The sequence below is a fragment of the Desmodus rotundus genome, chromosome 5 (assembly GCF_022682495.2).
Source record: "Desmodus rotundus isolate HL8 chromosome 5, HLdesRot8A.1, whole genome shotgun sequence".
Lineage (NCBI taxonomy): Eukaryota > Metazoa > Chordata > Mammalia > Chiroptera > Phyllostomidae > Desmodus > Desmodus rotundus.
In genome coordinates this window covers 140850267-140863850 of record NC_071391.1, presented here as the reverse complement: position 1 = coordinate 140863850, position 13584 = coordinate 140850267, and the positions used below count along the sequence as shown (strand labels likewise).

The 13584-nt window shown below is 42.8% G+C and overlaps 1 long non-coding RNA gene and 1 pseudogene across 7 annotated transcripts in view; one reads left to right on the top strand and one right to left on the bottom strand.

Annotated features, from left to right (window-relative positions):
* Positions 1-13584, bottom strand: part of LOC112297865 (uncharacterized) — an 84773-nt gene that overhangs the window by 50170 nt on the left and 21019 nt on the right. The gene's annotated exons all lie outside the window — the stretch shown is intronic.
* LOC112298204 (small nucleolar RNA U3) lies at positions 3534-3636 on the top strand (annotated as a pseudogene).

The window sequence follows — 13584 nt, the reverse complement described above, 5'->3', positions numbered from 1 at the left end:
TCCATGGTGCGCTGGAGTCTCTCCGTTGGCCCAGGGGCAGTTGGAGCACACAGGACCCTTGAAGTGCCATGTGCGCTGCTCACTCATGTCCTTTTGAGCCTTTGATTGAGCAGTTGGGTTGAAGTACCCAGCAATCACATCCACGTGCCTTAAAAAGGTGTTCCTTGCACCCCGCCGCCACGGCTTCCCACTTCTCGGTGCCAGCCAGCCCTCACAGCCCGCGGGGGGCAGAGAACCCAAGAAGAGATGTTTGCGGTGCATCCCTTCACAATTCAGTCCCCAGTCCCCAGATCAGCGCTGCCCAATAGAAGTATCATGTGAGCCCCATAAGTCATTCTGAATTTTCTGGAAGCTGCTCTCAATAGAGTAAAAAGAAACAGGTGAAATTAAACAATCATATATTTTTATATAACCCAATATATCCAGAATAACATCACTTGACAAATCGTTGATACTAAAAGTATCCCTGAGATATTTTACATTTTTGTGTACTACTTCTTCAAACTCTGATGTGTATCTTAATTCAGACTAGCCACAGCTCACGTGCTCGGCAGCCCCATGTGGCTGGTGGTGACAGTGTGGAGTAGTGCACCTCTACCGGGTTCCTTCCCGGGAGAAGCTGGTCTAGAAACTCTGAAACAGGCAATAATTCTTGTGACCTTTTCCATAAGAAGCAGCCTTTCATACATATTTTAATACATTAAAAATAAATGTGTATGTAGTGTGTACGTATACATTGTTTTCGTATTGAGCAAAAGGAAAAAAAAGTCCAAGAGGAGAACCAGGAGAGCTGTAATGGAAATAAAATTGACAGCCTCTCAAAACTCAGGTGGCACTTTCCTTTTCCAGTTAATTACGGTTTTAATTACATGGCTTCTTGCGACTCCTTGATACCTAATAAACCAGACTCTTTGGGGCAGCCGAGTTGGTTTTGCTTGAACTGCAGGTGTAAGACTCAGCATGAAACATAAATCAACTCTTTAAACACGCTCCCAGGGTGTGTTCAGGCTTTTTCTTCCTGTTTGCTTGTAAAATCACATCTTTTCACCATTGTTGGTAGAGAAATGATTGAAGCCACTATGAGTTGAATAATAGCTTTGTGTTTTTGACTCACTTGGCCTGGCATAAAACATTTTGCCTCAGATGAAATAGAATAGCAGAATACAAGATGTGTTTTTCCTCTCTCCCCCTTTCAGTCTTATGAATAATATATATTCCTAAATATTGACCATTTCATTTACGAAAATAAATACTTGTTAGGAGAAGTAAAAATGAAAGCCCTGGGAATACATTAGGATATCTGGTTTGAGTATTTGGAACCAATAAGGTGGTGGAGATACGTTTATTCCAGCAAAGTGCCGTTGTGAGGTCAATCAAGTTCAAACCCCGTAGAGGGTGGGCCAGCGGTGGCATGGAGCTCAGCTGCAATAGAAAACGGGGAGGGAGAGAAGCAGTCCCGAGGTTCCCATTGGCTCAAACCCCAGCAGCATCTGATGGCATTATGAGCAGCTTGCAATTTCGCCTCAGCAGCAGGAAAATCTGCACTTGATCAGCTCTGCCATAACTAGTAAACGTCACCACGGTAAATGTGGGTTTCACTGGAAGGGTCTGCAGCGCCTAGTGATAATTCTGCCAGTTCTCCCTCCTTCCCTCCTCCATCCATAAAGAGAAAGTGCAACATATGGTATTTGCATGTTATCACAAAATATGAGATACTGGGTGAAATAAATTACGTGTGAAGGGGGTTTAGCCCATAATTTCTGGTAATTTCAAAAACATGAAAATGGCTTTTGAAGTAGGAGAGAGGGCCTTTTTCCCCTGGGAAAACTTCAAAACACATCACATATTATATAAACACAAATGCGTTTACCTTGCCTGGGCCTCCCATTTTTTTTTCCTTGGAATCCTGGCTAATTGTCAGTGATGTCTGTGTTCTAACAAGGGGTTTCTTTTTTCAGATCTGAATTACTGGACTTCACTCTCTAATAGTGAAGTTCTGTTGTGAGTGGTTAAGTTTGTGGGAGAGGGTATGGGGGATGGTTGGGGAGGGGAAAAGTTGCTGCATATGAATCATGGTCTTTTTATAAAAGAAGATCCCAAGTTGGGTTATGATCTATTACTCCTCCCAAGTTCTCATCAATAACGCTGATGTCTTTCTTGCTCCAAGAACTCTACTTGCTCTGCTTCTCCCATTAACATTCATAGCCCTCCGCTAAGGCCTGGAGATGCTAAGGATCAAGTTTACAAACCCAGATTAGAAGGCACGATGAAACCCATAGGAAACTCGCATTTCTGGCTCCTACTGGACACCTGACCATTGTTAAATTTTGAAAAATATGGCCAGGATGTGTGTGTGAGCATCTAAAGACTCTAGGCAGGCAGGTACCTGGATTTTATATTACCAGTTTAGAACTAGAAACTAGCATCATGGGCATTATTGTGACTGCAGCCATAGGAGTTATTTGATATAAGTGTTCTGTTTATTCTCTAATGAAAATAAAGGCTGATCACTGTTCACACTAGTTAGTTAATACGTACTTGCTAAGTCTGCTCTACTGTACAATCCCGGGGACAGGAGAACTATCCTGGTCACCCAGCCCCGGGCCCAGCACCCAGCTAGTGCTCAGTCAAACAAATGAGTGAAGTGGAGTCAGACCCTTTCATCTTTTCAGAACAGGCACAGGTAGAGTGAGGATTTTTGAATCCCAATTCCATACCTATGCTAGGATAGAGGAAAACCAAGTCCATGATTACAATGCTCATCAAGGTTTAAAAAAAAATACTGATAGACTCCAAAAACAGACCTCCCTGAACTCCTCAATCTCTTTCCTCAGCCAGCACTCCTTGCTGGACAGAAACTCTAAGGAGATTACTTACCATCCGATGCCACATACAATGGGATGGGAGTCGGGGTGGGGGTGGGGGTGGAGGAAAATGGTCATCAAAAAAAATGCAATGTACTAATCACCGGCAACCGGCTGGTCCTTGAGGCTTAGAAAGCACTTTCACTGGTCTTTTTCCAGTAAATCTGCTAACAATCTCACGTGACAAACACTAGTATTTTCATTCTATAGAGGAGGAAACGGAGGCTCAGAGAAAGATCACAGTGCTAAGGGAGAATACGCCCTTGACTGACACATAAGTGAAAATGTAGTATATATGACAGCTTTTAAAAATCAATTAGTGAAAATATATTTATCTCTATCAGATTTCTAATTTCCTTCCCCAAGGCAACCATTGTCTACACACACACACACACACACACGTACGTACATAATACCCTGTTCTTCTAAAAATGGCTTTCTTCCCAGAACTGGTATCTTGGTGAACACTTACATGAATAAGTTCTTACTACATATAAGTCTACATCATTCTTACTGATTTTACAAATATAATGTATTTTACCATTTCCTCTTTGGTGGGCATTTAAATTGCTTCTAGGACTTTATCATTGTAAACAACTTTGAAATGAATATTCTTGAACATGATAGCAATCACTAATTTTCTTACAAGACTTCTAATAACTGGGTTGGAAGACTGTACTTTCAGGGATCATTTCTATAGTTCGTTACTAGTAACTGGCTTGTCCACTGGTGCTTTAAGCGATAAAAAATGCACCACACTGAGGAAGGCATTCCAGTTTACCAGTTGTGTGACTTTGGAGGAATCTCTTGCCCTCTCAGATACTCGACTTTCCCAGATGGAAGATTAGAAAGTGACATTGCAGGAAGTTCTAAAGAGACAGAGCGCTGTGTGGTGGGCAGAGGTCCAAGTGCACGAGATCTGTGATAAAGCCTCTCAAAGTCTAAATGATCTCTGAGATCTCCTACCTCCTCCAAAATAGTCTGCAGGGGAAACAGCTTTCTCCATCATTAGATTTGCTGGCAATGCTTCCAGTGTAATTAACACTGCACTTGACACCAGGTTGCCTCCTCACCATCTATGCCCCCTTTCTTGGATACCCACACCTCCCCGTTATAACTCCTGGGTTTTGGAGGGAGCTAACAACGTGTTGGAGCTTGTGACTCAGGCCTAATTCTTTAATATAATCCCTTGGCCTGGGCACAGTTTGGGGTCTGGGATGGGTACAGACCAAGTTGGATGACACAGATAAGGCAAGCGCTGGGAAAAGAGATTTCTCATTCTTTTGAGAGGCTTCCCATGGCGGAAAACATGCAGACCCAGGAAGTGTTTGTGGCCACCTCCCAACCACAAAGACATGCCAATCTTGGGATAAAGTTAACGCCAGAAAGGAAGGATGAGAAAGGAAGTTTATGAAGTTTATGCGCGCCTTGGTGATATTGCTAAACCACTGAACCAAACCAACCCCAAGGCCTGCCTCACTTTGCTTCCTATTTGTATAAGCCAATAAGTTCCTTTATGGTTTCACTTCTCGTGGTTAAGTTTGAAGTAGGTTTTTTCTGTAACAAGCAATTGAAGACATACTAAAAGACACAGAATTAAATATCAGTATAGATGATGCTCATGTAAATAAATAATTTATTGGTGTTTATGGAATACAGGCTACACACTAAGTATTTTATAAACATTATCTCCTTTAATTATCGTAGCAACCCAACAAAATGGATATGACAGCACACATCTAGCAGATGAGGAAACCGCTCCGGGAATCTGAAGTAACTGCCCAGGTTATTCAGTTCATCGGCAGGGGAGGTGGAATTGCATGGTTCCAAAGCTCTGCCTTAAAACTACGTCCCTCCACTTGCCACAACTGGAATGCATGTGCTTTGTATTCAGGACCAGCCTTCTAAGGCACGTTGTGAAGAGCAAGGTTTGTCCCTTGTGTCCTGCTCTGTTGGCACCCTCCTCCCACAGAGAGAACAGGGCCCTGGGTAGACCCCATGCCAACGGTGAAAGCACTGGCTCTCAGTGGAGGGCCACACCCCTACCTCCCGAACTTCCTGTGTCCCACACGTGCTGGATCTGTGCCCCACTCTTTTACTGCCAGATACCCCTCGAGTAGAATTATTAATGGGTATGTTTTCATGATGTATTCTTCCCAAGAGCATATTTGCATTTCACCAGAAACCTTTGAAGTCTTAGCCCAAAGGAGAGGCTAATGGAGAGCATTGCAGGCACCGGTACATTGGAAGATAGGTAGATGTGATTTTCCGATAGTATTCTTTTGGTGATAGCATTTACCGCTCACAAGATTTTAAGAACATCAGGCCCACTGTTTATTAACTGAATGTTGATACGCCTACTCAAAGTCTAATAGAAATCAAGAAGAAAATAATTAATCTCAAAAAGTAAGAAATAATTACTACGAGGATCATATTTCTATCAACAAAATAGCAAGAGGAATGAATGCTTCTGTGGGCACGAATGTGCCAGATTGTTATAAACAAACAAATATATACACTCACACACTCACACATATACACAGAGTGGGCAAAGGGAGGGTAACAGTTGTCATACAAGAATGATACAAGAATAAACAATGTGTTTTGCGTACTCCCAACTATAAACCTACTTTTGCCAACACTGTATACAATACTAGCAACTTTTTTTCTGTTTATCTAATTAATTTATAGACATAGTTCAAATTAGCCCTTGCTCTTTATTCTTTTATTTTTATATTTTCATAGTTCACATACTTTTAGATTAAGTCCTTTCATATAACATTGTTGTCATTATTGTGTTTTGTTTACATAAACCAAAGGAAGGAAAGAAGGAAGGAAGGGAGGGAGGGAGGGAGGGAGGGAGAGGGGGAGGAAGGGGAAAAAATCTAGTTAACACCAAAAATAAATTGTTTAAACAGACTTTTAGAATCAAAATGAATTCTGCAGTTACATTTATTAATTTTTCTGCCATGATTTACACTACAGAGTTTTATTATGTTGATTACCAGGAAGAAACCAAAGGACCTCACTGATAATTAATTAATTGTGCAATTAAGATCACACACCTGAATCTTCTACAAATGTTTAAATAAATCATTTTAAGAGAATTAGTATGTAGTTGCTTGCCCAGATGTTCCAAAGGCAAACAGCTGTGTTAATTAGCATACTTTAGGACTTGAACTATACTTAAGTCTCTCCCTTATAATTTTTCCTTTTATTCCCAACTCTAAATTCCTTGGGTTTAAAAAAAATAAAAGGTCAAAACCTGGGTTGGCACCAACAATTAATGTCAGAAGAAAGTAAACACATGTTTTATAAGTCAATAATTAAATCTGCACTACGAGTAGGCTACATATTATTTGCAAGAACTGAGAAAATCTATCAGAGTAAAAATGAGAATAAAAACAACCTACAGAAATAATAGTAAACACATTTAAAAACATCCAGAAATGACTTTAACGTGTATTATCTCGTCACCCTCCCTATGCCGCTGTGGGAGAAGTGCCCTTTATATGGCCATTTGCAATTATGGAAACTGGGGCTGACAGATGGCTTAAGTTCCCACACCGAGTTCTAGAAGTAGGTAGTGCTAATACTGAGAACTCTAAATCCCGTGCTCTTTCCACTGGACAGCCCTTTCTCCCAGGAAGTAAGGATCTTGATAAGTCAGAAAAGAGCTTATGAAAGAGATGTCAAGGAAGACAGGAGGGAACATTCTCACAAAGCGAGAGGAGCCTGTAAGAAATTATTTGATGAGCCTATGGAAACCCAGTGAACATGTGTTTAGAGTAACATGGGAAGGATGAAAAGCTTTGAAATAAAGATTTATTTTCTGGCAAGACAAACTGAAACTGCCCCACGTTAGCAAAATGTATTTGGCGGCAGGATGGAGTGACAGAAAGTCTGGCAGGAGGAAATCTGCTCCGCAGAGTTCTGAAGCGCGTCGATGTTCGGGGGAACCCAGAGGAGGGTAGCTGGCTGCTGAGTGACTTACAGCCATGCTATTCCTTCCTGCCTTGTATCATGAAGGGGAAGAATAACTACGTTGTTATCGGAACAGAAGTTGCATGACAATTTTTGTTAGGCATCAGAAAACAATTAAATAAAAGGCCACTAGCCTCAACTCCCTCAGTTAACCTCTTTACTTGGGCACACAGCCCCACCCCTAGAACACCTCAGGAAAGAAAGGAACCGTACTTACTGAGGAAAATAAATCAAGGTGCTAGCTAGATATTCTTACACCAGAATTGCAACACAGAGGAAGTGGGTAAATTGATAGAGAACTCACCCTCAGAGGCTCTGAGGGGATTTTTTTTTCAAGAAATCATGAATCTAAGTCCACATTTGTTTACACATTGAAATACTCGTACAAAATGCACATACAAATACTCAAAGCTGTGATTCCTACTTTCTCATATTTCAAAAGAACAAAGAAGTAGTGAAAAATCCAATAAGAAGATCTAGAGGGGGGAAATCACAAAGGAAGAGGACTTTCAAATATTTGTAAATGCTCTCACAGATGTTTCCTCCATCCATGTACCTCACCTCCCTACAAAGAAAGAAATAGTCCATTTTGACAGATACAATTATCAGTTTTAAAATGTGGAAATCAAATACCATATGATCTCACCTATAAGTGGAACCTAATCAACAAAACAAACAAGCAAGCAAAATATAACCAGAGACATTGAAATCAAGAACAAACTGACAGTAACCAGAGGGGAGAATTGGGGGGGAGAAGGGGGAAGGGTTTTCAGGAACATGTATAAAGGACACATGGACAAAACCCAAGAGGGGTAGGATCAAGGGTGGGGAGTGGAGATGGCTGGGGTGGAGGAGAGTGGTGGGGGGTAAATGGAGACAAACTGTACTTGAACAAAAATTTAAAAATAAATAAATAAATAAAAGAAAATGTAGAAGTCAACCAAAGTCACATGGGAGTTCATGAGCATAGAAAACATTAGAGAAGGCAACCCAGGTCTTCTGATTCTTCTGCCTGGGACTGTGGCCACTACCACACTCAGCCTGTCAGAAAGAACAATGAAGGCTCAGCTCTATGAGCCGAGATGGGCACCAGCTGCAGAAATGGAAATTCCGAGAGCACCCCCAGACAAGCGGTAACACTGGACAGAACACAGAGAACCGGTCACACGGGCCTGGCATTTTATTTGCACGTTCAATGCACCTGGCAATGTTTCTTCGAAGAGGTAATTTGGAAGTCCTGAATTTGATTAATAGATTGCCTTGTGGTGACTACCATTGGCAGCAATGCTCTGTAAGCGTGCCTCTCCCCCTCTCCTCTGACGACCCCTCGTCTGCAGGATATAGAGCACTGTGGTTTAGAGGCAGCAATTTCCGAGTACTTCCATTTTGGGCAAAGTTACCCCTAGGCCAACTGTGGGTTCCAGTTTAAAATGTCACAAAATACATCTATTTTTGTACAATCAGAAGCCAGTAATACCACTGGGACCGGAGATGGCAGATAACCTTTAATAGAAGAGATTATGAGTAGGTATCAGACTTTCTTTATTTAAAAAAACGCATGTTTTAGAACAATCACATAGTCTCGCTCACACCAATGGAGCGAGACTTGGAATTCTTTGAGAACATAAGGGTAAAGAAAACCAGATAGCTGTGTAGAGAGTCTGCTGCTGTGAATGGCCTTAATACTGCTGCTGAAGAGTAAGGACAGTATTTACGGTAAAGAGAAGGAGGGAGAGATCTAAGGCATTTGGCAGGCATTGATAACAATTATTTGAAAAAGCTAAAAAGGCCTGGAACATTTAAGAGAATTATAAAGGATTTCATCAGACTAACGGGAGATACAACTCCATAGTTGGAGTTGGAGCTGAGGGTCCGCAAACTGATTCCCCTGAGGGAGCAGAGCAGCATTGATGGGGAGCCCAGGGGCTGCTTCTCCAAGTGCCCCCTCTGGCGACTTTCCTCAGGCCTTTGAGGACTCATTGCGGATGGGATCTATTCGGCACCACAGTGACGTGTTGCTCAGAGATAGTCTCAAATGTGGAGCGGATGTGGAAAGGAGAGAGGCAGCTATTTAAGGTGGGAGAATTGAACGCAAACCCCTGAGACAAAACTACATGACTCGGGCTGAAGAAAGGAATAAAACGGACACTCCCTCCTCCTGGTCTGGGTCTCCCCTTGAACCAGGGCCACACAACGTGTGAATGTGCAGTTAGGGCACCAAGCTCCACACAGCCTGTGCTTGACTTACTGCTCTGCTGTCGCCATCTTGAAATCCTTAATAATTGTTTGGCATGGGCCCTCACATTTTCACGTGGCTCTGAGCCCACAAATCACGTAACCAGTCCTGCTCCCTTGACAGTGCAGCGGTTGGTGTCTGGGCCATGTGACAACACCGAACACTATGGACTCCCAACTCCCAACTCGCTGGATGAAATATGGAGACAGTTGAGGTGGATCATTTCATTGGCAATTGAGAAATTCACTGAGATGAAATACATTTCTTTTTGGTTTTGACCAAAGATTTATTTTTCTATTCTCTATTGGCATTATATCTTTTTTAAAAGTCTGTAGGGCTGTGGTTTGACCGGGTGGAGTTTAAGAGACAGGATTATAATCACCAAGCCAACAGGAGGAAAAATGCCCCATCAACTCAACCTGACTCAATATGCATAATATCCCGGGGAGGGAAATCTTTGTTAGGCCCTGTGGTGATTGTTTTAGAAGGTGCCTAATGGGTTCCACTAAGTTGGAGAAAAACACCACTGAACTGGTTGGCTACCTGGCCAGGGTGAATGTTTCACCTTGAAGAAAGTCTTTGAGAAATTGGTCTGGAGACACTGAAGGCTAGATCATTCCCGGATTGCTTTAGATTCAGATCCTATTTAATTCAGGATCCTCATCTTCACAACCTTCAGCAACGTCCTCACAAAAGGGCACACTGCTTCTGTAGCACAGAAGGTCTGCATAAAAATACTACATTTCGATAAATAACATAATCAAAAGTAATCTTTTCGTATACCAAATTCAGCACTAAAATTAAACAAGCCCGTGCGTATTCCAGAGACGATAATCGAAGAGGAGGGGACTTGAGGAAACAGATGAAAACAATACAAGGACATGCAAAACTATTAGCTTGGGATAGATAAAAGAATTTCTAAATTATAGCTTTTGGTAATGTTTAAGTTGAGAGTCTAACAATCTCAGAGCAAATTGTACTTGGGGGCATTTGTTCTTTGTAAAAGAAAATAGATCAGGAAAAGAAAAAAAAGAGTTGCTAAACCCACCACCAGAAAACAAATCTTCAGAGGCAGGCTCCAGCCCTTTGAAACAACATATAAAACCTATCACCACAGGGCTTCAAAGTTGGGACACCGAGCCAAGGCCTACCCGTTGATTGTTAGAGCTGGAAGTGCACCTAGAAATCACTTATTTTATAAACTTTTCTTTTTCTGGGAGAGCAGTTCCTTGGGGGAAAGATACCTCCTGCTGAAGTCCTCAGTGCACAATAGGAAGTGGAGGGAAGTGAGGAGGCCCATCACAGCTCCCCTTCCCCAAATGGCCATGCGTCTGACCAACCTTCCCACAGGTGGCCCAAAGAGGATGGGACTCGCCCCAGGTCACACAGCTCAATAGATGTGGGACTGAGACTGCTACTCAGACTTCCAGACCCACCAGCCCAGTTTTTCCTGACAGGAGGGGACAGGAGGACCCAGGAGGACCCAGTGCTCCAGTCCCAGCCAAGCAGGGACAGGATGACCATCTTGCCCTCAGCCTGGACACCCAGAGGCCATGCTGCACCAAGACCTCAGCTGGTCCATCCTTGCTCTATGAAGCCCTGGGGACCCAGAGTGAAGACTTCCAGCAATGCAGGCCTATGAAGTGATGAAAAGAGACAGTCCTGAGTACTTGCCTCTGCCCGTTTCCTGGGTTACTACCGTCAGGAGCCCAGAGAGCTCTGCACTGGGCCTTCAGCTTATCACTTCTATCCCCGAACACCACATGTGCACACACCCACTCTCTGTGTTTTGATATGACAGAGCCTTCTTTACTGAGGAAATACTCTATGAAAATGTGATTTTCATCGTATTTCGAAAACCCCAAATGTTCATGCATCTGGGTTTGTAAGGAGCCGGAGTGCTATAAACTAGAAGTTGTCAAACTAGAATGTGCATTGGAATCCCCTGAAGCCTTGTTAAACAGATTTTGGGGTCCCATCTCTAGAAATTCTAATTCAGTCAGCCTTGGGTGAGGCCTGAGAATGTGCATTGCTGACAAATTCCCAAGTGACACTGGTGCTTCGATGCGAGTCCAGGGGCCACACTTGGATGAAGCTTTGCTGTAAGCTATGTCTGGGGCCATCTTGGCTCTGTACCACAATCCCATGCTTCGAAAGGCTGCATGGCTGAAAACCCCTTCTCCCAAAGAGATGACATCTGTCACCTCTGTGCTCTGCTGGAGTTTGCTAGCATCACCTGCAACACAGACTATCAAGAACAAAGCTTGTTAACACCCTCAGCCTCTGCCTTCCTGCAATACGTTCTGCTCAGGTTCTTGTTCTCTGCCTTGAAAGATGATCTGAATGGGGGCCTGGTGTCAGGGCTTCACAAAGTCTCCTCTGTTCTGTGCAGACTGACGCAGCTGAGCGTGTCCTGGCGGCAAAACCGAGAATGTTGACAGGATAACTCAAGGAAAAAAGGGGACAGTGCTCCAGGGAGATGGGATAGAGTTGTCTCAAAATTTCCAAATCAGCTATTTGCGTGGTCTCCAATCTCAGGGTCGAGCCCATGTTCATTTGCCAGGCAGGGGGCAGTAAAATTTGTTACTGGAAGAGAAAAACTAAAAACAAAATCCTCTTCTTTAGAAATGATACAGCTGGTTGCTCATTACACTTAAAGAAGTGGTACTTTTTACATTTCAGTAACTCTTTTATTCTTTTGGATGAGTTTAACAGATTTCTCCTTCCAATTGTGTTTCCTATGAAAATGAGAAAATTGACTTTGAAGACATGTTATTTACAAATTAGGTTATATTCTCATTTGTATTTTAATTTCTTGCTTAGTTCTGGTCAAAACTCCTGTGAGCTATGCATTTTAATTTATAATTAAATAACCAAGTAATAATAGGACATTGCAAATATGCTGGTCATACAAAATTAATACTTTAAAAAGAAATGCATAGGGACAAAGCATTTTGAACAAAATAGAGAAATACAGATTAATTTAAAGTTGAAATTTGGCTCTTCGTTTGCCATTATTACACTTTTAACTCAATTCATAATTGTCTAGTTGTGTGCTAGGCAGTATGGGAAAACCAATAAATTAACAGACATGAAAGAATCTCACAAATACTAAAATGTTTTTAAAAAGTTACATTATAATAATTATTTAACAGAAGCATAAAATAATTTCACTGCCCTTAAGAAGTTTGAAGAACCCCTAGCAGCCAGCCATTTAAGCGTATTTTCTACAGCACCGCTGACAAGGGCCGTCAGCTGTATTTAAACTATTTTAGATGCTCAAAGCATCTGAAACTAGTCCACACTTACGGGACATACTGAATAAGCTCACTATCGTCCTGTGAGAACGGATCAGAACATGACACCAGCTTTCTTGGCCACCACTCTAACATCTCAGTTGCAGATTCAACATTCCCAGTTGTGTTAGTAGGGTTCTGCAGAAAAACAGAAGAGAGAGAGAAAGGGAGGACGGGGGCAGAGAGAGAGACTAAAAGATCGATTGGTTTGCGCAATTTATAGGGACTGGCAATCTGAAACCTAGAAGGCAGGCTGGCAATCTAGAAAGCCAGCTAATAGTTCGTGTTGCAAACTTGGGGAGAACTACTGCAAAAAACCTGCGTTCTTAAGGCCGCGCATGATTGGATGAAGCCTACCCACATGCCCGAGGATAACCTGCTTAACGCAGTCTTCTGACCTCATTGTTCACCACACCTGAAAAAATACCTCTTCAGCAGCATCTGCACTGCTGGTTCACTAAGCAACTGGGCACCGTAGCCTAGCCACCTAGGCACATAAAATTAACCGTCACACCGGTCAGGTTCCATTGACATGTCAGGTGGCACCTGGCCAGTGTTAAGAACAAGGGCTTTATTGCCTGACTCCATGTTTCCCTGGGGAGATCTAGAGTCGCACTGGCTTCTCTGATTGATGGATTCAGGGGACATCACTGAACATGGGTGGCTAAGTTCACACAGGACCCTCTACTTCGGAACCGCTTGCCTTCGGAGTGCGATTTTCTCCCTGTGGTGAGCCTACTGGGCAAACAGCCCCTTCCAGGCGGAAGCCTGTGGTTCTGGCAGCTACACGTAGTGCTTCAATTGGGGTTGTGGAATTCACACATCTGTTTAACCACAGATCAGGTTTCCTCTGAAAAAGCTGACTTTTCGATTTCTAACATTCTGACTTCTTTGTCCATTCCTCAGCAATCTGAGAAGATGAGGGTGTGATTAGTTGTCACCCCTCTCAGTATGTGCTCTATTTTGTCCATGGCTATCTTAAAATGGGCACTCGCAATGGACCTCATCTTTCCCCAAGACGTGACAGCGATCCGTGGCCTTTGGAGGGGCCTGGCCAATGCTGTCTGTTCTAGGCTGTGTGACCTCAGGCAGGTGGTTCAACCTCCCTGAGCCTCCCTACTCCACAGAGATGTTGTGGGGGTTAAAATAAAGGGGGTTATGAATTTGAGGAATATAATGAAAATGCTTGGTAGACAGTAGGTGT